General features: G+C 41.9%; 1 protein-coding gene across 5 annotated transcripts in view; it reads left to right on the top strand.

Annotated features, from left to right (window-relative positions):
- Positions 1–315: 315 nt before the first annotated feature.
- SGCG (sarcoglycan gamma) overlaps positions 316–21934 on the top strand; it is a 153834-nt gene continuing 132215 nt past the window's right edge. For 4 of the 5 annotated variants that reach the window (XM_054820167.1, XM_054820197.1, XM_054820148.1 and 1 more), the window contains exon 1: positions 322–514. The gene's annotated coding sequence lies outside the window, so the exon portion shown is untranslated. Of the gene's footprint in view, positions 515–21934 lie in introns of all 5 variants that reach the window. The other variant, XM_054820178.1, reaches the window with a different exon arrangement.

The raw sequence follows: 21934 nt of genomic DNA, 5'->3' as shown, positions 1-21934 counted from the left end.
GAAGCAGGCGGCGGTGCAGCGGCGCTTGGAGGGAGTCCCCTGCACCTCCCGTGACCGGGCTCTGTCAGGGCCATGGAGCTGCTGCGGTGGGGCGGCGGGGCCGCGCCGGGCGCCTGTTGCGACGGCGAGGGCGGGAACTGCGTGTGGCAGAGGGCGGCCCGGCGAGGAGAGAGCCGGCGGCCCGGGAAGAGGGGCTTCTCCCTGGCCGGCGTGTTTCCCCGCGGCGGCGTGGGGAGGAGAGAGGGAGGGCACGGCTCGTTTCCCGCCCCCTGCTCGGCCTCTTCTCCTCCCTCCCACTGTCCCTCCTTCCTTCCCCGCCGCATCACCGAGGCTGTGAGAGCGGCGCCCGCCCAGCGCCCGGGGCTGCCGCCCCGCCGGGACGAAGGAGGGAGGCGCTGCCTGCGGGGAGGAAGCTGGATGAAGACTTGTTCCTCAGGGCGGGTTGGCCGGCCCCTCGGGCATGAAGGGGACCGCGGGGACTCTGCCCTGCCCTGGAACCGAGCGGGGACATCAGGTAACAGCCCCGCGCGCCTTCCCCCTCAGCCGACCCGCCTGAAGTGCAGGGAGAGGGCAAGTGTCTCCGAAAAGTTATCCTCCCACCGCTTGCCGGGGGGCGAAGGGCAGAGGAGGAAGGCGAGGAGGCAGTCCTCGGTGTAGGGTTGCACGTCGGTTTATTACAGACAGCTTCGTGCTCTAGAAACTCAGTCGGGTGCCTCAGGCTATGCTTTTCCCGCTGGGCTGAGGCGGGGAAGGGCTGAGAAGCGTGGCGCTTGTGCCGCTGGGATCCCCTTGCTCAGCGCCTGCGATTCGGCAGCGGTGCTGCGGCCGGCAGAAAGTTTCCAGCGGGAGTGAGGGGCAGAGAGAAGCGGGAGAGGATCGCCGCGGGAGGTGAGCGTGGGGAGGGGGCGCAGCGTTTTGCTGAGAGGTCTGCAGCGCTGCTTCCCTTCGCGAGCAGTTCACTGAACTTGCTTCACTCTTGCATCCTCAGTTGCCGTTTGTTACGGAGAGGAAGGATTAAGTATCCGTAGAGGTGTAACGTTGACATCTTTAATAGTCTCTCCCGTGGAATTTGCTTACATCTTTGTGTCGGTTTAGATATGTTTAGGAAAAGGAAACAAATAGCAAAATCTTACCGGAAAGAAATGCATAGCAGTACACCTGAGACTTCAGCGTATGTGTTGTGTGACATAACTGTAAATGCAGTGCTGTTCTTTTTGAATCACACTTTGCTGGGGCTTTTTAACTGAACATTCGTAGATTAAGTATAAACTTTTAATAAAATATGTGGATGTCATTAACACTATTGGAGATTAAATCCCACTTTAAACATTTCACAATTATTTTTTTCCCCGTTGCTCATAGTTTATATAAAGGACAATAAGTCAGATTTGTATTTTTTGTCTAGTTCTTCTAAAATTATTTAAGGAATAAAAAGTGAACAGAGTGCCCCACAGAGATTCTAGGTACCTTTGCTACAAAGTGAAACAACAACAACATCGAACCACCTTAAAGACTAACAAACAAAAAAATTGTACACCTTCAAAAGCCCCCTTCCTTACCAGCCCAGACAAAGAACTGTACATTGCAAACTGCCCTGAGAGTGAAAAAATTTCAGTAATTTCAAATAAGGCAAAGTCCCTTTCGTAGAGAATGTTCTGCACTAACTCCCTTGGTTAAATCAGAGAATCTACCTTAAGAATGATCATCTGCAGTTCTGTTTTACTTTCAGATTTTCAAGAACCAAGGTAATTCCACAATTTTTGTTGCAAAAGCCAAAGGAAATACTTACACGCAACAAGCTTAATTTCATTAGATCAGAAAAGCCTGTATAGCTTTTTGGTTTGGGGGCTTTTTTTTTTTTTTTTTACTAATATAACAAATTTGGAATCACATTTAGGGGGGCATTCAAAAGCAGACTAGATTGAACAACATAAATCTGTTTCTGCAGGTAATGCCTATGGTTGTTCATTGGACATTGATAAGGCACTATACTTATGGTGATTTTCAGATTGTGACTTTTCTTAATAAATGCACAGTTAATGACCCAATGCAGCTTGGAGACTACCTTATGTATGCTCAGTTTTTCATTAATGGACTTTCATATTTCATTAAGCTGAGAGAGGGCTGAGAAAAGAGAAGTATAAGCATGTATAAAACTTGAAATGTTTCCCACTTTTGTGTGTTTTCTTCTTTGGTGATGGGGTTTGTTGGGTTTTTTCCATTGTCAGCTTCAAATATAACATTTCTCTGCACTTTCATGCAAGTGGCAGATTTTATTAAACATTTAAAAAATTCTATTGTAAAATGTTCTGTAGTTCTTACTTCCTTAAAAAGATAGGTGAGACTAGGGAATTATCATTTTTCTTGACAGCATGACAGTTAAAACTTGGTTTGCATAGGAGCGAGCATGTGTAGTGCATTTAAAGAAGGTGTCATTCTAAACTGTCATTGACTAACTTTTCAATGTGTTTTTGTGAAAGTGAATATATTGCTTATAAAATGACTGGTAGGATGTTACTAAGAGATAAGAACAAATCAATGTAGTGATGCAGGGTCTAATTTAAGATTTTGAGTACAGATTTAATATTTGGATGCCTATGGATTTAGTGCTTAGTTCTGTAAACAGGTATGTGAGTTAATTTTCTTCATATTCATCTCAGTTAAACTCACAACAGTAATGTTGATGCAGCAGTGCTTAAGCTACGGAGAGGTGGAGTGTGGAATTTTGCCGTTTTATAACGAACTGAAACAAAATGCTTTGTTTGCTAATAAGCTTTCTCTTCTGATAACATGTCCAAATTGTATGCAGCTATTGCAATCAAAGGCTGAGCTCGTGTTAGAAGTCAGGAGCTTAAATATAACTGTGTGTTGAACAAATATTCTTTTACAGCATGTGAAATCTTAAGCAATGAAAATGGCCAGGTGAAGCAAGGGAGGCATATAAAATGCCATTAAGGTATGGAAGTGTGGGAAGTTTGGTAAAAGGAAAAAAAAAGGAATTTAGGAATTGAGAGTGTTTTGGACATGAACTTTTGCCATAAAAACTAAGTTACCAGCTTTGAAAGATAATCCATGCCTTGAGGATTTGGAGTAAAGGTATACCTGGACAAACAGTTGAGGTATTTGCTTTTACCTGAAAACTATGGTTGCATATACAGCATTTTTCTGTTTGCAAACCTTGTAATGCTATACTTTAAAGCCTTCTCTAGAAGGCTTCTCTTGAACCATGATAGAAAATATTTTACTTCATTGTTAAACCTCTCTGGTGTGGTTGGACTAGATAAAATCATGGTGAAAACTAGTTAACTGAGCGTAGTGTTTCTGTAGAAGTAAGAGACTGATACAAAATAGAATACTGATTAAAGAAAACTCCATCGTTGTTACAAGTTCAACACCCAGGCACTGAGGAGTGCGTACTATAAATCTGTAGAAAGTGAGGGCTACCTTTTGGGAAAGGATTCCTTCTGGTGGCCACAAACAAGTAGTATTCCTGCGGAATGAGGAGAGTGAACTTTCACTTTGCATGTCCATTCTGGGTGTTTTTCCCTGTCTTCTGTTGCATCTCCACTCAGTCTCCTCTCAACTGAAAGAATCCAAATTCTTTAATTTTTCCTTTTATGTCACCTTTTCTAGACCTCTGGTACTTAATATTTTCTGCTGAATTCCTTTCAGTTCTTCTGTATTCCTTAGGTAGAGTACCCTCTATAAAAAACTAAAGCTGTAGCTTTACCAACTGTAAAGATTAGTTTACAGTTCAAGGCAGCGTGTTGTCTTTTATGCAAGAATATTCTATTGCTGATCACTTTTAACTCTTAATAACTCTAACCACCAAAATACCATTTGGAAAAATAGCTACATATTATTTGTCCTCATCTTGTATTTTCTCAGTTGATTATTCTTAGCTAAACTATTGACCTTCTTGAATTGCATCTTAATTTTCTCCTAGATCATGTCTTCAATTTAGCATGTTCATTCTGAGTTTTAGTCCTGTATACTCTGGCTCCTAGCTCTCCTTGGGCTAGTGTCATGCTCAAGTTTAACAAGTATACTCTGTCATTTAAGTTATTAATAAAGCGATAAATTTTATCTATCAGTACAGACTGGAGGAGCCCCTCTTAAGAAAGTCTTCCAGTTTGTCAGTGAATTGGTAATAATTACTCTCTGAATATGGTATTGTAACCTACTTTTAAAATAAAATCAATGAAACGGGTTTCAGTCTGTAGGCACTATATGAGTGCATAAATATGGATATTATTGTCTCCTACCAACTATTATAAAGCCCAAAGCAGGAGTAGTATGTATTTCTGTTATAAAGGTTTTGTTACAAAACATCACAGCTTTCAAGGAAAGAAAATGCTTTTGAGGCTTCTAGTTTAGATATTCTTTTTAATACAATAGTTTTCACTGAGCAACCTAATACCTTTACCTGAATGTCAGGTCAAAATACTCCTGGGCAATGTACCTTGCAATCATATCATATATATACTGTTTGTAATTAAAATGCTGTCTACAAACCTCATTAACATTACCAAGGTAATGTAAGTGCTAGTTTTACTTTTTAGTTTCTGACAATTATTCATAGTAAGTGACTTTAGTCAGCAAATAATGGGGAATAATATGTCAAATTACTGAGCTGTTTGATTAACTACTCTGTTTTACATAATTTTTAAAGGTCATGCAAGGTCAACATTTGTACATATTTATGAAAACGTTAGAGAAAAACTACATATAGTATCAAAAATAGTGTTTTACTGTTAGGGGTGTACGCGCCTGAAAATCTTAGCAAACTAATGTCTCTTAACAAATTGTCATTATATTAAATTTGATGTTAAATTTACCTGCTTTCTGCTAATACGTGGAGGTTTAGGTTTAACAGAGTGATACTGAACATCTAATTATCTTTTTTCCACTTCAGCGGCGAGACTCACCATGATGTTCCAAATTAATATATTTGTCAATATTGCTGTTAATTTAAGTCACATAACACGTATCAGCCTCTGAAATTGAAGAATTACTTTTTTAAACTGCAACATATGTAAATCATACAACAACACCCAAATAAATTACTAACTTGTAGTTGTGCATTAAGCATTCACTACTTCTGAAGATTAACATTTCTTATAAACAGTTCTGAAAACCTCATCATATTGTGTCTGTATAAACCTGAAGAGAGCGCTCCTATTTGGTTTCTAGAAGTTGATCTGTGGAATTTGGATTTTGTATAGTGAATACCATTACTCTGTTATCATAAAAAATTTACTGGTAAAAACATATTTCTCTGTGTTGTAGAAAAGTAGACAGCTTGTAGAATAGGGCAGTTTTGAGGAAAAAGTTTCAAGATTCAAGAAATTGTACAATGTGTACAAAACAAAAAAGTACTAATTTAAACAATGACAAAATAGCACATATATAAGTTTACGTTAAATGTAGCAATTTATTTCATTTCAGAAACAAGGAAATTCTTTGCATAAATGTCTGGCAATTTTTCCAAAATAAAGTTTCCTTGTTAATGAGGAATTGTAAACTTACTTGCAACATTATTTGTGAAAAATGTAATATGTGAAAAAATCATAGCATAATACTGTTTCCCTGGCTTGCTTTCTTTAGACACAACACTTCTTCAGGCTGTGAAGTTTTGCATGAAGATTTTTGCTAGGAGATTTGCAGACTCTTATATTTTTATATATATTTTTCACAGAGGTGCACATGCACACAAATAAAAAGTACTCAGTCTTTTCCTGGTGCTGATTTCAAAACCTGCAAGTATTTGAACCAAACACCAAGAAAAGAGAAACAAAATTGAAAGGTCTGGCTGATTACACAATTTTTTTTTCTGGATTCTCACACTCTACTCTCAAAAACAGACTCCTCAAAATCATTTGAGAAAGAAGGTTGTAACCAGTCTTGAAAAGAGTATGGTAGCAGCCATTGTGGAAGTCCAGAGACAGCCTGCCACCTCTTTCTTGTTATTTGAGCTGACACTGTGTTCTAAAGCCTTCTATTCTTTAGAAAGAAGGTTCAGTTTTTGGAAGACCATTTACTGTGTCTTGGCACTGGCCAGAGCCATCTTTCTGTCTGAAGTGCAAGGTCACATTATTACTTCTCTTGGAACATTCATTGTTGGATGACCTGTGTTCTTCACAGACCTAGAAGGCAGTCAAGCCCATTTGCCTACATGATTAGAGGTCTTCCTCAGGATCTTTTCAGGCATGTGGTGAGTTCACTAAGCCTTGTAGACAGTGGGATCTCCTTCTTCCCTTAGTTCACTGGTTGGGTAATGCAAGGTCATCCCAGGAACAACTTTAATTCCTTTGGGCAGTGCAAGACAAGTCAAATTGAACAGCCTTAATGGTCTTGTCAGTGTGCTCCTGTTCCTATCAGTGTATAAAATTCTTTGAGGCAATTACAGACACCCATATTGTGATTCCACCAAATTCATTGTAGTGGCTTGAAACCAGTGGACATTGGTGGGGAAAAAACATTATGGTTGGGGAATTACTTATATATGTATGTATGGTATATATGATAGTGTCTGGTAGGTGTACTGTATACATATATAGCATACATATTCCTGGTGCTTCATATTCTCCAGCTAACATTTTATAGTACATTTACTCAGATGGCAGCTGCTTGAGCATTGAGTGAAAATATGGATGCTTACTGCATAGGTTGGGAATAACCTGAATCAAGATCAATGGTGTTCAGAGAAGCAGTTGTTTCATTTCAGCGTTTTGAGTTTCAGGAAGTCCAAAATGCATGCAAATCATTCTTACATCAACTTCAGGAACTGCTGATAGGAATTAGCAGCTCTTGATGGTACTGTGTACTATGTAAACCAAAAAGCAAAAGGAACCTGGTCTCCTCTGTCAAGAAAACATGATGGTGTTTTGGATATATCACCAGTGAAATTAACTTTTTGTCAGTTAGCTTACCTGGTTTCTCAAACTCTTACAGATGAATTCAACAGGATTTTGAGTTTGTTGTTTGCTTTGTTGTTGGGGTTTTTTTTATAATCATGTGTCTTTGGAAACTACCTTATTTTGGTTACGGCTTTTTTCCTCACAGGATTTTATTTCCTCCTACTGTTTTTGCCAAAGTGGAAAAATTTTATTTTGTCACATATATTGGGATCTCCACCCGCAGAAAGAATCGGAGATCAACCAGTCTGGAAATACTTAGAGCTAGATGTCTGCAGTCAGGCTAATTCTTTAAAAAGGAGATTCTAAAATTTTAAATAAAAATATTAATTAAAAAGGCTAGAAAAAATGAAACCAATTTTGTCGTTGAGCATACAAAAGCTTTTCTAAAGAGCAGCTATTTGCATGTTTGCAAGTGGAATGAGCTAATGGAAATTGTGGAAGTTCTCCTCCATCCCAAGAAGTGTTATAAAGAAAGACCATAGATCATTTGAGTTTGTTGTTTTGAAAAAAGTAGTAATATATTCAAAATACAGTTGAACAATTTTTCTACAAGAAAAGAAAGATTAATTTCCTTAGCAGTTTGTCCCAGGCAAAAATGATTTATTTACTTTGCATGTTTTCATGATTTCACTTTAGGGAAAGTGTAGTCTACAGTAAAGCCTTAGTTTGGAAAAAGAAAGGTGAGAAATAATATAATTTCTGTTGTTACCTGGAAGAATGGTGCAAGCATTATGGATCACTTCATGATGTTTGTAGCAACTAACTATCATTGCAATCGTAAAAGTATATATACGTCTAGTTTTAGCATAGCACTCGATGCTTTTGTTTCAGCACCCAGTTTCCTAAACAATTTAAGTTATGAAGAGCAATTCTGACACTCTGCAGAGGAGGGAGGATCCTTTTATTTCAAGACTGTTTAATGTTTTTAATAAATAAATTATATATTTTCTAAGTGAAAAATATATGCTGTAAGGGAGGTTCCACTTTTAGCTGACAGAGCAGAACTACCTCGTACGTATTTATGAATCATTTGCTGGTTATATGAAGCTCACTTTCTGCTTTACATTGTTACCAGCCTCAGCAGGAAGGATGGTGAGCATCTTTGTTCCAGTTATTCTATAATAGACAGGAGAAATGGATGTTTAAAATAAAAAAAGCAGGAGGCACTCCGAAAACTTCTTGAATCCAAGTGGAAGATGAATCTTAGCAGCTCCTATTAGGTCCTCTACTGATTGTGAAAATTCAGATCTTTTGGTATTATGGACTTTGCACTCTTTGTTTCCATGCTGTGGTTTGAAAACTTTGGAGGATCAGTACATTCTAGAGGCACTGTTTGTAGACACAAATTCCCTACAGAAGCCCCTTGTCATGTTGTCATCTATTGCTTCCCCTTTCTCTGCTGAAAGTTCTATTGTATAAAGGGTGGTTTTGATTCTTGCTGCTGTTTTCCTCCTTTTCCATTGCATACGTGCAATGAGTGTATGCTTTTAAAGACCTGCTTTAAAATTTAAAGGAATAGGCTTTCCAAGTTGCCTGTATCAAATGTGATTGAGGTCTCCTTTGCTAGCAATGAGAATATACTTATGTGTATGCCTAGTCTCTTTGTCAAAAGCTTCAGCATACCCACCTATTCCTTGACATATGATATGTCATAAACAGTTCTTGAATAGTGTGGTAGGAGATAATTGTTTGGGTTTTATCTCCTGAGATAAAAAGAACTATTTCCTTGAAGTTATTAAAATATTTATTTCCAAAAACTCCCAAAGAGCCTGAGTTGTAGGAGAGAAGATTCTCTCAAAGGCAAATAGTTACTTAAAAACCTGTGAAGAGAGAGTAGGAATAAATGGTTATTTTTTTTTCCTCAGATAGATTACGAGTATGGTATTGGGATAAGAGATACTGGAACATATGCTGTTCAACGAACTCATAAATTATTTGAAGAAGAAAGCTAGTAGGAAGATGAGAGCTTTAGCTGAATAATAGTGAATTAATCGAGGTGGTTGCTGCTAAAACCTGGTCTAGTGAAGGGTGTCCCTGCCTATGGCAGGGGGGTTGGAACTAGATGATCTTTGAGGTCCCTTTTAACTCAAACCATTCTGTGATGAAACAGCAGCATTATTTCCTGAGTGTGTAACTTTCATTCTCAATAGATGCCCAGTAACTTCTTGTGGTGAGTTGACCCTGGCTAGACAACAGGTGCCCCCCAAAGCCGCTTTATCACTCCCCTCCTCAGCTGAATGGGTGAGTGAAAATATAGCAAAAGGCTCGTGGGTTGAGATAGGGATGGGGAGAGATTACTGACAAATTACTGTCCAGGCAAAACAGACTTGACTTGAGGAAAAATTAATTTAATTTATTACCAACCAAATCAGAGTAGGACAATGAGAAACAAAACAAAAAAGGTGGTTTTTTAATTTAAAAAATGATTTTTGTTTTTTTTTATTTAAAACCAAAGGTGTTTTTAAAATAAGGTGTTTTTAAAAAAAAGCGGTTTTAAAACACCTTCCCCCCACTCCTCCCTTCTTTCTGGGCTTAACTTTACTCTCAGTTTTCTCTCTCTCCTCCCAAAAGTGGCACAGGGGGATGGGGAATGGGGGGGTTGCAATCAATTCATCACACCTTGTCTCTGCCGCTCCTTCCTCCTCAGGGGGAGGACTCCTCACACTCTTCCCCTGCTCCAGCATTGGGTCCTTCCCATGGGAGACAGTCCTCTATGAATTTCTCCAACGTGAGTCCTTCCCACAGGCTGCAGTTCTTCATGAACTGCTCCAGCATGGGTCCCCCATGGGGTCCCAAGTCCTGCCAGCAAACCTGTTCCAGCGTGGGCTCCTCTCTCCACGGGTCCACAGGTCCTGCCAGGAGCCTGCTGCAGCGTGGTCTTCCCACAGGGTCACAGCCTTCTTCAGGTGCATCTCCCTGCTCTGGCATGGGGTCCTCCATGGGCTGCAGGGGGACAGCCTGTCTCACCATGGTCTTCGCCATGGGCTGTAGGGAAATGTCTGCTCCGGTGCCTGGAGCACCTCCTCCCCCTTCTTCACTTACCTTGGTGTCTGCAGGGTTGTTCCTCTCACATCTTCTCACTCCTCTCTCTGGCTGCAATTGCTACTGGTCTTTCCCCCCGCACACTTTCTTAACTATGTTATCCCAGAGGCGCTACCACCATCGCTGCTGGGCTTGGCATTGGCCAGCAGAAAGTCTGTCTTGAAGCCGGCCGTTTCTGCATACGGTTGGATCTTCAAAGAGGAATACTGGAATTATTGAATATAACTTTCTGAAAATGTGAGTTCATGGCTCAGTGATGATCAGAAAAGTGAATGGAGTATTACGTATTAGTAGAATAGGAAACGAGCAATATAAAAAACATAATGGAAAAAATTTATATATTTCTGTTACTTTTAAATAAGGTAGGCAGTTGCAGTTATTCTATCTCAAAAAAAGATACAAGTTTATAAATAATTTAAGGAAAGGCAGAAAACATGTCAGGGAGGTGCCATACCTTCTTCGACAGATATCAAACAGATTACAGCTCCTTAGCTTGTAAAAGAGGTGCTAAAATGTAATGTGACAGAAGTCAGTGACATTGAGTGGCATGAAAACAGGTGAAGATGAGCTCATTATCCACCATTTCTCATTGTGTGAGAACATTCAGTGCAATTATCAGTCAGCAATAAAAGAAAACAAATTATTAAGTAATTAAGCTGTCAAACTCATTGCCACAGGATGTTATAGTGGGCATAAATGCTGTGAGTTTGCGGGTAGCCATCAGGTGAAGATGGTCCAGAGGCAATTTCTGCACTAGGAGGTCTAGTCTCAGGTGCAGAGAGGTAGAAGAACATGCCAGTGATGGAAGTGTCAATCCTTGACCTGTTTCTTGCTTTTTTTTTCATAAGCATCCTTTTTATCAGAAACAAAATAGCGACTTGATATACAAAATTTAGCCACTGTTGTGTTCAGCTCTATGCTATGGATGCTGTGTTCAGCTGCAAATGGACATCTGTCTCAAAGAAATGTGTTCAGATAGTCTTCTACTGAAGTCTAATTAAATTATCTTGTCAAATGTAGTGTTTTAATTCAAGAACATTCAATACTTTCTTCTTGTTCAGTCCGTGTAGAGAAAGTTACAGCACGAAATTTAGATGGTCAGAATCACTTATTACTCCTTTGAACTAAAACATCATTAATAGTTACGACATTAAGTTGTGGTACTAGTTGATTTAAATACCACTAAAAAAGGCCAAAAAAAGCTGTGATTTGGGGAATAAGCAGACACTTTTTGAAGGGTGGAATTACCAGGATGTTTCAGGCAAGTTTTGCAAAGAATTTACCCAAGATTTCGATAAGGACTTTCCCTGTTTCAAAAGATTATTTCAGGTTCGGCATGATAGATGTGCTTCAGTTCTTGAGGCAACTGCACATTGCTTTGAAATCTATGACAATACTATAGTATTGCATGGGTCTTTATTGATTCTAATGCAAGGGCATACATTAAGAAATTGAAAATGCTATTAAAGATACTACATTTTAAGAAGTATAATTGGTTTCATGTTAATATTGAGCATTGCATGTTTAGGATCATAGCAAACTTGAGGCTACTGAAATCTTGAAGTCTAACTTCTCAAAAGAAAGTTAAAGTCAACTTTACTCAGGCCAGCAGTGAAACTTCCCCCCTCCCCCCCTCTAGCCCCCCAATTAAAATAACAGGGCTTCAGGGAAAACGCATAAATTTAGGGGAAAGGGTCTTTTTTCTCTTCTTTAATAATACCCTTTTGTTAGCATATGCTGTCTTCTTAACAGCAAATTTGACTGATGGCTGAGAGCAGAATAGCAGTCTCATCAGACCTGCCTTTTTAGGGGAAGTTACTATACTACTTCTGAAGTATCTGCGGTAACCCATCAACATGGGTTATTGGGTTCTTAATACTGTATAATTATGATATATGTATGATTCTGCTCTTTGTCCAGCTTGCACCTACCTTTCCAATCCCTACTTAGAGACTCTTTTCATGAGAATAGGAATATATCGTATTTTTTGAAACAATAGCTTTTGAGCAATAAAGGTAGTAGTATGGATGATTACAGAATTTTCACTCTAATTGCTTTATTTCCTTAAGTGAAGGTTAATCTTAAATCTGAGACAAATCAAATATCTATACTAAAAGAAAACATCCCTCCCTCCCCTTAAGTATGGTGCTGTGTATCTGTATTATCTTCTGGTTAAACCTAGTAATTGCTGAACTGTTCTCAGTTTCGGGATTATCTTGTGGTAATCTTTCTAAGACACAGGGGGTATCTAACATGTTTTCTTGGAATTGTTACTGTCATTATACAATGGCTCTTACACAACACTTAATGATATTCTTTGGAATATTTTGAAAGTATGTGTAAATTATGGCATTTTTTGTCCGGATCTGTATTCAGGATTTTTTTTATCTTTTTTTGGTGTCCGAATGATAGGTTAACTTGCAGCCAGTTCAGTCAGTAACCCAAAACCAGCATCTATTGTTATTGTTTGCTCAGCTGAGTCCAAAAATGTGCTAATAACAAATCCATTCAGTCCCCTGTTCCAATAAAAAATGCAAGTGTGCCTAAGCATGCCAGTGAATTCTTGTCTCAGGTTGCGTATATACTTGGCACCTGCATATATGTCTTTGAGCATGCCAGACTTCTGTCTGTGATGAATGCAAAACTGATTTAAGACCTTATATTGCCAGATAATCATTTTTGGACATGCATGCTGATTCATGTGTTTTCTGTAGTCCTATCATCAAGCTAGTGAACAAGAAAATTTTTCTCATTTTTCCAGCCCATGTTTCCAGCAGACATTTGCTGCATCCACTCTTGGCTGGCAGGCTTACTTCAAGGTCCATGCCTATCCAGAAATCAGCTCCTTATGCAAATATCCAAGAGTTGAGGCCATCTGTGAAATCTGCTTTTCATCTATCCATCATTAGGGTTTATTGATTGTACTGTCATTTTCAGGTATAATCTCTGACTCGGGGTCAGTCTCTTTACCATGAGTACTGCGGCTTCCAGCTTACTGTGTAAATGATGATCATAGGCTCAAAGAGTCTTTTTGCACAGTGTGAAGAAAATCGTAATTAGCAGCAGAAGTTATTAGACTAAAATAATTTTTATGGCTGCATAAAAAGTCCTGTTTTCATTTGAATCCCAGCTCCATGAGGTTTTGGAATACCTAGTGGAGCTTTAGGAATACAGCTTTGGATGGGTTTGCTACAAACTTAGCTCACAGCTATGTCTAAGATTCATTCATTTTTCCTGGCAATTATGTTTTTATTCACGTGGCAAAAAGTTATAAAAATATAATTGTGGTGGGTTGACCCTGGCTGGGGGCCAGGTGCCCACCAGAGCCGCTCTATCACTCCCCTCGTTCACCAAACAGGGGAGAAAAAGTATAACGAAAAGCTTGTGGGTTGAGATAAGGACAGGGAGAGATCATTCAGTAATTATCGTCACGAGCAAAACAGACTGAACTTAGAGAGGGAATTCATCTGATTTATTACTAGGCAAAACAGAGTAGAGGAATGAGAAATAAAGTCAACTCTTAAAACACCTCCCCCCACCCCTCCCATCTTCCTGGGCTCAGCTTCACTCCCGGCTTCAACCTTCCCCCCCTCAGCGGCACAGGGGGACGGGGAATGGGGGTTACGGTCAGTTCGTCACAGGGTGTTTCTGCCACTTCTTCATCCTCAGGGGGAGGATTCCTCTCATCGTTCCCCTGCTCCAGCATGGAGTCGCTCTCACGGGAGACAGTCCTTCATGAACTTCTCCAACGTGAGTCTCTCCCACGGGCTACAGTCCTTCACGAACTGCTCCAGTGTGGGCCTCTTCCACGGGGTGCAGACCTTCAGGAGCAAACTGCTCCAGCGTGGGGTCCCCCACGGGGTCACAAGTCCTGCCAGCAAACCTGCTCTGGCATGGGCTCCTCTTTCCACGGGTCCACAGGTCCTGCCAGGAACTTGCTCCAGCGTGGGCTTCCCATGGGCCACAGCCTCCTTCAGGTGCCTCCACCTACTCCAGCGTGGGGTCCTCCATGGGCTGCAGGTGGAATCTCTACACCCCCTCATCCTTCGTCCATGGGCTGCAGGGGGACAGCCTGCCTCACCATGGTCTTCACCACAGGCTGCAGGGGGATTTCTGCTCTGGCGCCTGGAGCTCCTCCTCCCCCTCCTTCTGCACTGACCTTGGTGTCTGCAGAGTTTCTTACATCTTCTCACTCCTCTCTCTCCAGCTGCAAAAGCTCTAACTGTTTTTTTTCCTTCTTAAATATGTTATCACAGAGGCGCTGATTGGCTTGGCCTTGGCCAGCGGCGGGTCCGTCTTAGAGCCGGCTGGCATTGGCTCTATCAGACACAGGGGAAGCTTCTAGCAGCTTCTCACAGAAGCCACTCCTGTAGCCCCTCCCGCTACCATAACCTTGACACGCAAACCCAATACAATAATACAGATTTATTAGTTAGCAGAGGATTACTCCTTGGAACCTGAATTTGTTGTGGCAGGTTGAGCTCCTTTGTGGCTTTTCTGTCTCTTACTTACGAGTTGCAACAATTGGACTAATACTATTAACAGGGGCTAAAGAAGCTACAAATATTTTTGATGTGTCTGCCATATGTGGATTTTTCATAGGGATAAAGATCATACTGAAACTTCATCTCTTAACCAGTGTAACTGTCTGCACAAACAGGATCCTTCCTGTGAATTGCTAATTTAGTCTGAAGGAATTTTGAATCCAATATCAACCTATTGAGACCTGCTAAAACTTTGGAAAGATTCAAAGGTTATCACACATACTGTCTTCAGGTTTGATCTGCAGTAGTGTTCTTTCTGACAAATAATCTTCCTGTCAGCTTGCTTCTTATTTAGCAGAGGAATAGCATAATTGTCAATATGCAGATTCTTTAAACACTGTGCTTGTGTTTGTAGCTGATAACTTCAGAAAAAGAGTTTCAAGACTACTTTAAATGTAGACAGTTAGGGCACAATTCAGTTGACTGAAGATGGGCATCTGGGCCCTATGGTGTCCTATCTGGCCGGTAGTTGTGGTAGAAAGACTGCAGTATTCTCCAAAGACAATGACTATATGAAAGCAGTAAGTTAACTAAAACAGTCAGTGAGAATATTTTTATCTGCAGTCATGTGAAAAAAGAAGAAAACGCATACCTGTCAGTAGGTGGATTGACTGAAGTTGGTTGTAGTAGCAAGCTGTCTCTGCAATCAGCTGCCACAGACATCACGTAGAAGTTGCTTGACCCTGATAACATTTGGTGAGATTGCCCTGACTTTCTCTGAGTAACTGTGTTGTGGTTTAACCTGGCAGGCAGCTAAAACAACCATGCAGCCATTCGTTCACGCCCCACTGCCCAGTGGGATGGGGAAGAGAATCAAAAAAAGGTGAAACTCATGGGTTCAGGTAAAAATGGTTTAATAGGACAGAAAAGGAAGAGAATAATAATAATAACAATAATGATGATGAAAGAATATACAAACTAAGTTATGGACAGCACAGTTGCTCACCATCGGCTGACTGATGCCCAGCTAGTTCCCAAGTCATGGCCCTACCCACCCAACTCCCAGCTTATATACTGAGCATGACATCATGTGGTATGGAATATCCCTTTGGCGAGTTTGGGTCAGCTGTCCTGGCTGTGTCCCCTCCCAGCTTCTTGTGCACCTCCTGCAGAAGGCTCATGCCTCCTCACTGGCAGGGCCTGGGAAGCTGAAAAATCCTTGACTTAATTGTAAACACTGCTTGGCAACAGCTATACATCAGTGTGTTATCAACATTATTTTCGTACTAAATTCAAAACACAGCACTATACCAGCTACTAGGAAGAAAATTAACTCTATCCCAGCCGAAACCAGGACAGTCTGGAAAATGAATTCATCATCAGTCATGGCAGTCCAGTTAAGTTCCCACTGACTGGAAAAGGGGAACGTTACTCCCATTTTCAAAAAGGGAAAGAAGGAAGACCCAGGGAACTACAGGCTGGTCAGTCTCACCTCTGTGGCCAGCAAGATCATGGAGCAGATTCTCCTGGAAACTATGCTCAGGCACATGGAAAATAAGGAGGTGACTGGTGACAGCCAACACGGCTTCACTAAGGGCAAATTGTGCCTGACAAATTTGGTGGCATTCTGTGATGGGGGTACATTCATATGACGTTGAATAGTTCACTCTTGTCTATAGAAGTAAATACTCAAATAAGACACGGAACTATTTCATGCCATTAGTGCCTCGTGTCTCTCAGAATATTGACCTTACATTTTAGTAGCAGATCTAACATAAATTTGATATAAATACAGAGAATACATAGTAATATGTTACTGAGAAGTTTTACTCTGGTTATGTGTCTAATTTTATAATAAAATCATAATGTTCTAACTTCTGTAAATAACAAACTAAATAGGGCCCAGTTTTCCAAGTAGATCTAGCTTATAGCTTATTTAGTGACAGGAGACACTTGCCATGCCATGTAACCTTTTGTTCACTGGCAGAAAGTATAGTGTTACTTAGAAGTGTCAGATTATATTGCAATCACATAAGAATCCAATTATCTTTTTTTAACTTTTGCTACTTTTTTTTTTTATGACCAGCCATGCTGAAATTTTAAAGAGAATTCACAGACTTACTTCAGCAGATGGGTGGCAGAATGAATGTTTTTATAACTGGAATAAAAGCTGTTGTGTTTTATCACAAGTCCTTCCTATTATCTTGTTTACCTTTAGCAAGGTATGGCAGAATGGAATCCTGTAATACAGTAAACGTTACCTCAGAAGAAGCTTCAAGGAACAACACCCTTTTTGTTATGTGTATATATAAAATAATATTTTTAAATATATATATATAAAACCACACACATATACTTTTTTATATTTATTTACATATTTACTCTCAGCTAGACTTGCTGATACATTTTGGTATTTAATGTTTCCTGGCTACACAAATCACTTTTTTACATTTATGTTAAACTTGATAGTAACATTAAGGTCACAGTGGTTTTTGTAGCTTAACCATGTAAGCACCTTACTAAAACTGCATCATGTCAAAGCAGCTTGACCTTGTGTGTGATTACTAATCAAAAGCAATCCTAGCAGGTGGTTCAGATATTTCAACTGAGCAAAAATACCATATCTTTGTTTTGCTTTATAAGTAAGAAACAAGGTCACAGTAACTGGCCAAGGGGAGAACATTTACCAAACTTCTCAGGCCTAAGCATTTCCCTTATATTGCTGCAAAACTGAAAAAAAAAAAAAAAGTAGAGTCATCTTTAAAAAAAATTTTTTTCCCCGCTCCAGAAATATTAGGCTTACTTCATATTCACTGTAGACTTCCATGTGTGCTACTCCAAGTAGTTTGGAGTGAGCTGCTGCCATTAAAATCAGCTGATTAGTCCTACTCCTGAACTCTTTTTGCAAAAATCTCTGTGGGACAATAGCAGGGAAAAGGCTGTGGATCATTCTGTGATGGCTGTCGAGTTCCAGTCACTGTCTTTTTCTGAAGACTTATCACCTCTCCTTTGGCATGAGATTGCATTTGCTACTGTCACTGGAAGTGGGCTCTTTGGTCCTTTGAAAATCAGCCCACTGAAAGTGTGTCACCACCAGAACAGCTTGTCCAGTAGAGTGTTCCTCACTTTCTGTCCCAAGGATCATGAGAAAAGAAATCACCAGAAGTGGATTGGCCCTGCTATTGCTGATACATTTAGTTCATCCTATAGCCATGCACTGAAAGTTCTCTGGAAAAAAGTGTAGCTGACAGAAGGCTAAGTATCAAGTGAATTATGCTCATGCACTGCTAATGAGCAAGCACCCTTTACAAGAAATTGTAAAAGCAGATATCTCACATACGTTGCATAGGTAAAAGGACAAATTCTATTGTTGAGTTCAATGAAAGTCACAGTCTTATAACAAATCTTATATATTTGTAAATATTAGAAGTTAGGAATACTGATATTCTTAAAATATATCACACCTGTTTAAAGTTTTATGGAAAATATTTGGTACAGGATATATATATATGTAACAGTGGATGTAATAATCATTAGCAGATCATTGCTGCTCCTCCATGTGGGTGGGGATAAAGCAGAGACATATAGCACAAAAACTATCAAAAGGGACTTCAGGCTCTTGGGACAGTCACTGAAGGATTCGGGAGTGCAGGTAATATACTCCTCCCTCCTCCCAGTTGAGGGCAGCAATGTTGGGAGGAACAGGCGGACACAGTCCATAAATGCATGGCTCCGTGGCTGGTGTCAACGCCATAACTTTGGGTTCTTTGACAATGGGACAGCCTACACGGCACCAGGCCTGATGAACCCTGATGGGATTCACCTCTCTCAAAGGGGGAAGAGGATCTTTGCCCAGGAACTAGCAGGGTTCATCGACAGATCCTTAAACTAGGCTCGAAGGGGGAGGGGGATAACATCAGGCTTGCCAGTGACATGTTGTGGGACGACGTGCCCAGGTTGGAGGGATGGGGTGCTGGTAAGGGCCCTCAGCCTACTGCTCAGAGACGTGCTGGACGCACTACAGCACGCTCAAAGCCTAGAGGAGATGAGCCAGGGGCCCCAGATGCAGCAGGAACCAACAGGGTAACACTGGGAAGATACATCAAAAGAATTCCTGCCACTCCAGCCAATAAGTCAGCCTCAACGGGGGCACAACTGGAATGCCTCTACGCGAACGCACGGAGCATTGGGAATAAACAAGAGGAGCTGGAGGCATGTGTGCGCCTGAAAGGCTATGACATTACTGGCATTACAGAGACGTGGTGGGATAGCTCCTATGACTGGAGTGTTGGGATGGAACGGTACAGGCTCTTCAGGAAGGACAGGCAGGGCAGACGAGGGGGCGTCGCCCTCTATGTCAGTGACTGGCTGGAGTGCATGGAACTCCACCTGGGGATGGATGAGAAGCTGACCGAGAGCCTGTAGGTCAGGATTAAAGGGAGCACTGGAGCAGGGGACATCATAGCTGGGGTCTGCTACAGGCCACCTGACCAGGGGGACCGAGCAGATGAAGCCCTCTATAGGCAGATAGGAGCAGCCTCACGCTCACAAGCCCTGGTCCTTATGGGGGACTTCAACCACCCTGACATCTGTTTGAGGGACAACGCAGCAGAGCGCAAGCAATCCAGGAAGTTCCTGGAATGTGTTGATGACAACTTCCTCCTCCAAGTGATAGAGAAGCCCACGAGGAGAGATGCTATGCTGGACCTTGTTGTCACCAGTAAGGAGGGCCTGGTAGGAGATGTCAAGCTCAAGGGCAACCTTGGCTGCAGTGACCATGAAATGGTGGAATTCAAGATCCTCAGGGCAGCGAGGAGGGCACACAGCAAGCTCACTACCCTGGACTTCAGGAGAGCAGACTTTGGCCTCTTCAGGGATCTGCTTGGTAGAATACCATGGGACAAAGCCTGGAAGGAAGAGGGGCCTAAGACAGCTGGCTAATATTCAAGGGTCACCTCCTCCAAGCTCAGGAGCGATGCATCCCAACAGAGAGCAAGTCAAGCAAAAACACCAAAAGACCCCCATGGATGAACAAGGAGCTCCTGGGCAAAGTCAAACAAGAAAAGAAAGCCTACAGAAGGTGGAAGCAAGGGCAGGTAGCCTGGGAGGAATACAGAGAAACTGTCCGAGCAGCCAGGGATCAGGTTAGGAAAGCCAAAGCCCTGACAGAAATTAATCTGGTCAGGGATGTCAAGGACAACAAGAAAAGCTTCTATAGGTATGTTAGTGAGAAAAGGAGGATGAGGGAAAATGTGGGTCCCCTCTGGAATGAAACGGGTGACCTGGTTACCCAGGATATGGAGAAGGCTGAGGTACTCAACGACTTCTTTGCCTCAGTCTTCACTGGCAAATGCTTGAGCCACACTGCGCAGGTCACAGAAGGCAGGGACTGGGAGAATGCAGAACCGCCCGCTGTAGGAGAAGATCAGGTTCGAGAATATCTAAGGAACCTGAAGGTGCACAAATCCATGGGACTTGATGAGATGCATCCACGGGTCTTGAGGGAACTGGTGGATGAAGTGGCCAGGCCACTTGCCATCATATTTGAGAAGTCCTGCCAGTCTGGCAAAGTTCCCGCCGACTGGAAGAGGGGGAACATAACCCCCATTTTTAAGAAGGGTAAAAAGGAAGACCCAGGGAACTACAGGCCGGTCAGTCTCACCTCCGCACCTGGCAAGATCATGGAGCAGACCCTCCTGGAGACTGTGCTCAGGCACATGGAAAATCAGGAGGTGATTGGTGACAGCCAACACAGCTTCACTAGGGGCAAATTGTGCCTGGCAAATTTGGTGGCCTTCTATGATGGGGTTACAGCATCGGTGGATAAGGGAAGGGCAGCTGATGTCATCTACCTGGACTTGTGCAAAGCATTTGACACTGTCCTGCACGACATCCTTGTGTCTAAATTGGAGAGACAGGGATTCGATGGATGGACCACTCGGTGGATAAGGAATTGGCTGGATGGTCGCACTCAAAGAGTTGTGGTCGACGACTCAATGTCCAAGTGGAGAACAGTGACGAGTGGCATTCCTTAGGGGTCGGTACTGGGACCGGCACTGTTCAACATCTTTGTCGGCGACATGGACAGTGGGATCGAGTGCACCCTCAGCAAGTTTGCCAATGACACCAAGCTGTGCAGTGTGGTCGCCATGCTGGAGGGAAGGGATGCCATCCAGAGGGACCTGGACAGGCTGGAGAGGTGGGCCTGTGAGAACCGCATGAAGTTCAACAAGGCCAAGTGCCAGGTCCTGCACATGGGTCGGCGCAATCCCAAGCACGACTGTAGACTGGGCGAGGAATGGATTGAAAGCAGCCCCGAAGAGAAGGACTTGGGGGTATTGATGAGAAGCTCAACATGAGCTGGCAGTGTGCGCTTGCAGCCCAGAAAGCCAACCGTGTCCTGGGCTGCATCAAAAGAAGTGTGACCAGCAGGTCGAGGGAGGTGATCCTGCCCCTCTACTCCGCTCTCATGAGACCCCACGTGCAGTATTGCATCCAGCTCTGGGGGCCCCAGTAAAAGAAAGACATGGAGCTGTTGGCACGAGTCCAGAGGAGGGCCACGAAGCTGACTGGAGGGCTGGAGCACCTCTTCTATGAGGACAGGCTGAGAGAGTTGTGCTTGTTCAGCCTGGAGAAAAGAAGGCGCCAGGGAGATCTAATTGCAGCTTACCAGTATCTGAGGGGGCCTACAGGAAAGCTGGTGAGGGACTGTTTATCAGGGAGTGTAGTGACAGGACAAGGGGGAATGGGTTTAAGCTGAAGGAGGGTCGATTTAAATTAGATGTTAGAAATAAATTCTTCCCTGTGAGGGTGGTGAGGCACTGGAACAGGTTGCCCAGAGAGGTTGTGGATGCCCCCTCCCTGGAAGTGTTCAAGGCCAGGTTGGATGAGGCTTTGGGCAATGTGGTCTAGTGGAGGGTGTCCCTGCCCATGGCAGGGGGGTTGGAACTAAATGATCTTTGAGGTCCCTTCCAACCCAAACCATTCCATGATTCTATGATAAGAACAATTTAAATGTTATGGACGTTGGGCTTCTGAGAGAGGAATACATGATGTTTGCAAGTACATCACATGCCCAAGCTCTAATCCTGAAAAATTTTAGATTGCAACTAAATGAATGTAAATTTCTTTATATTGATGTGTTTTGGCAGACTGTTTTCAGGATTTTATGTTAAGAATTTAAGTGGTATTTATGGACTATGTTTCTTAAAGTTCTTGAAAGATTTTAAATATGAGTACCGCAAAGAATTGCAATTTACCCACTGCAAGCTAAGTAAAACCACACTAAATACAATCTAAATCTTGCTACATTATAAGAAAGGATATGTGTAACATTGAGCTTTTTGTATACAAACGTATATAGAAAACCAAATACAGTCTCATAATGAGGGCTTATCTTTTCAGAATTACTCGCAAGGTATCCCTTTTTTCAAGGGTACTTCTTATTGATAATATTTTGGGAGGCATTTGCCTCTGCTAAATATGACC

The sequence above is a fragment of the Grus americana genome, chromosome 1 (assembly GCF_028858705.1).
Source record: "Grus americana isolate bGruAme1 chromosome 1, bGruAme1.mat, whole genome shotgun sequence".
Lineage (NCBI taxonomy): Eukaryota > Metazoa > Chordata > Aves > Gruiformes > Gruidae > Grus > Grus americana.
This window is presented reverse-complemented; position numbering and strand designations above follow the sequence as displayed.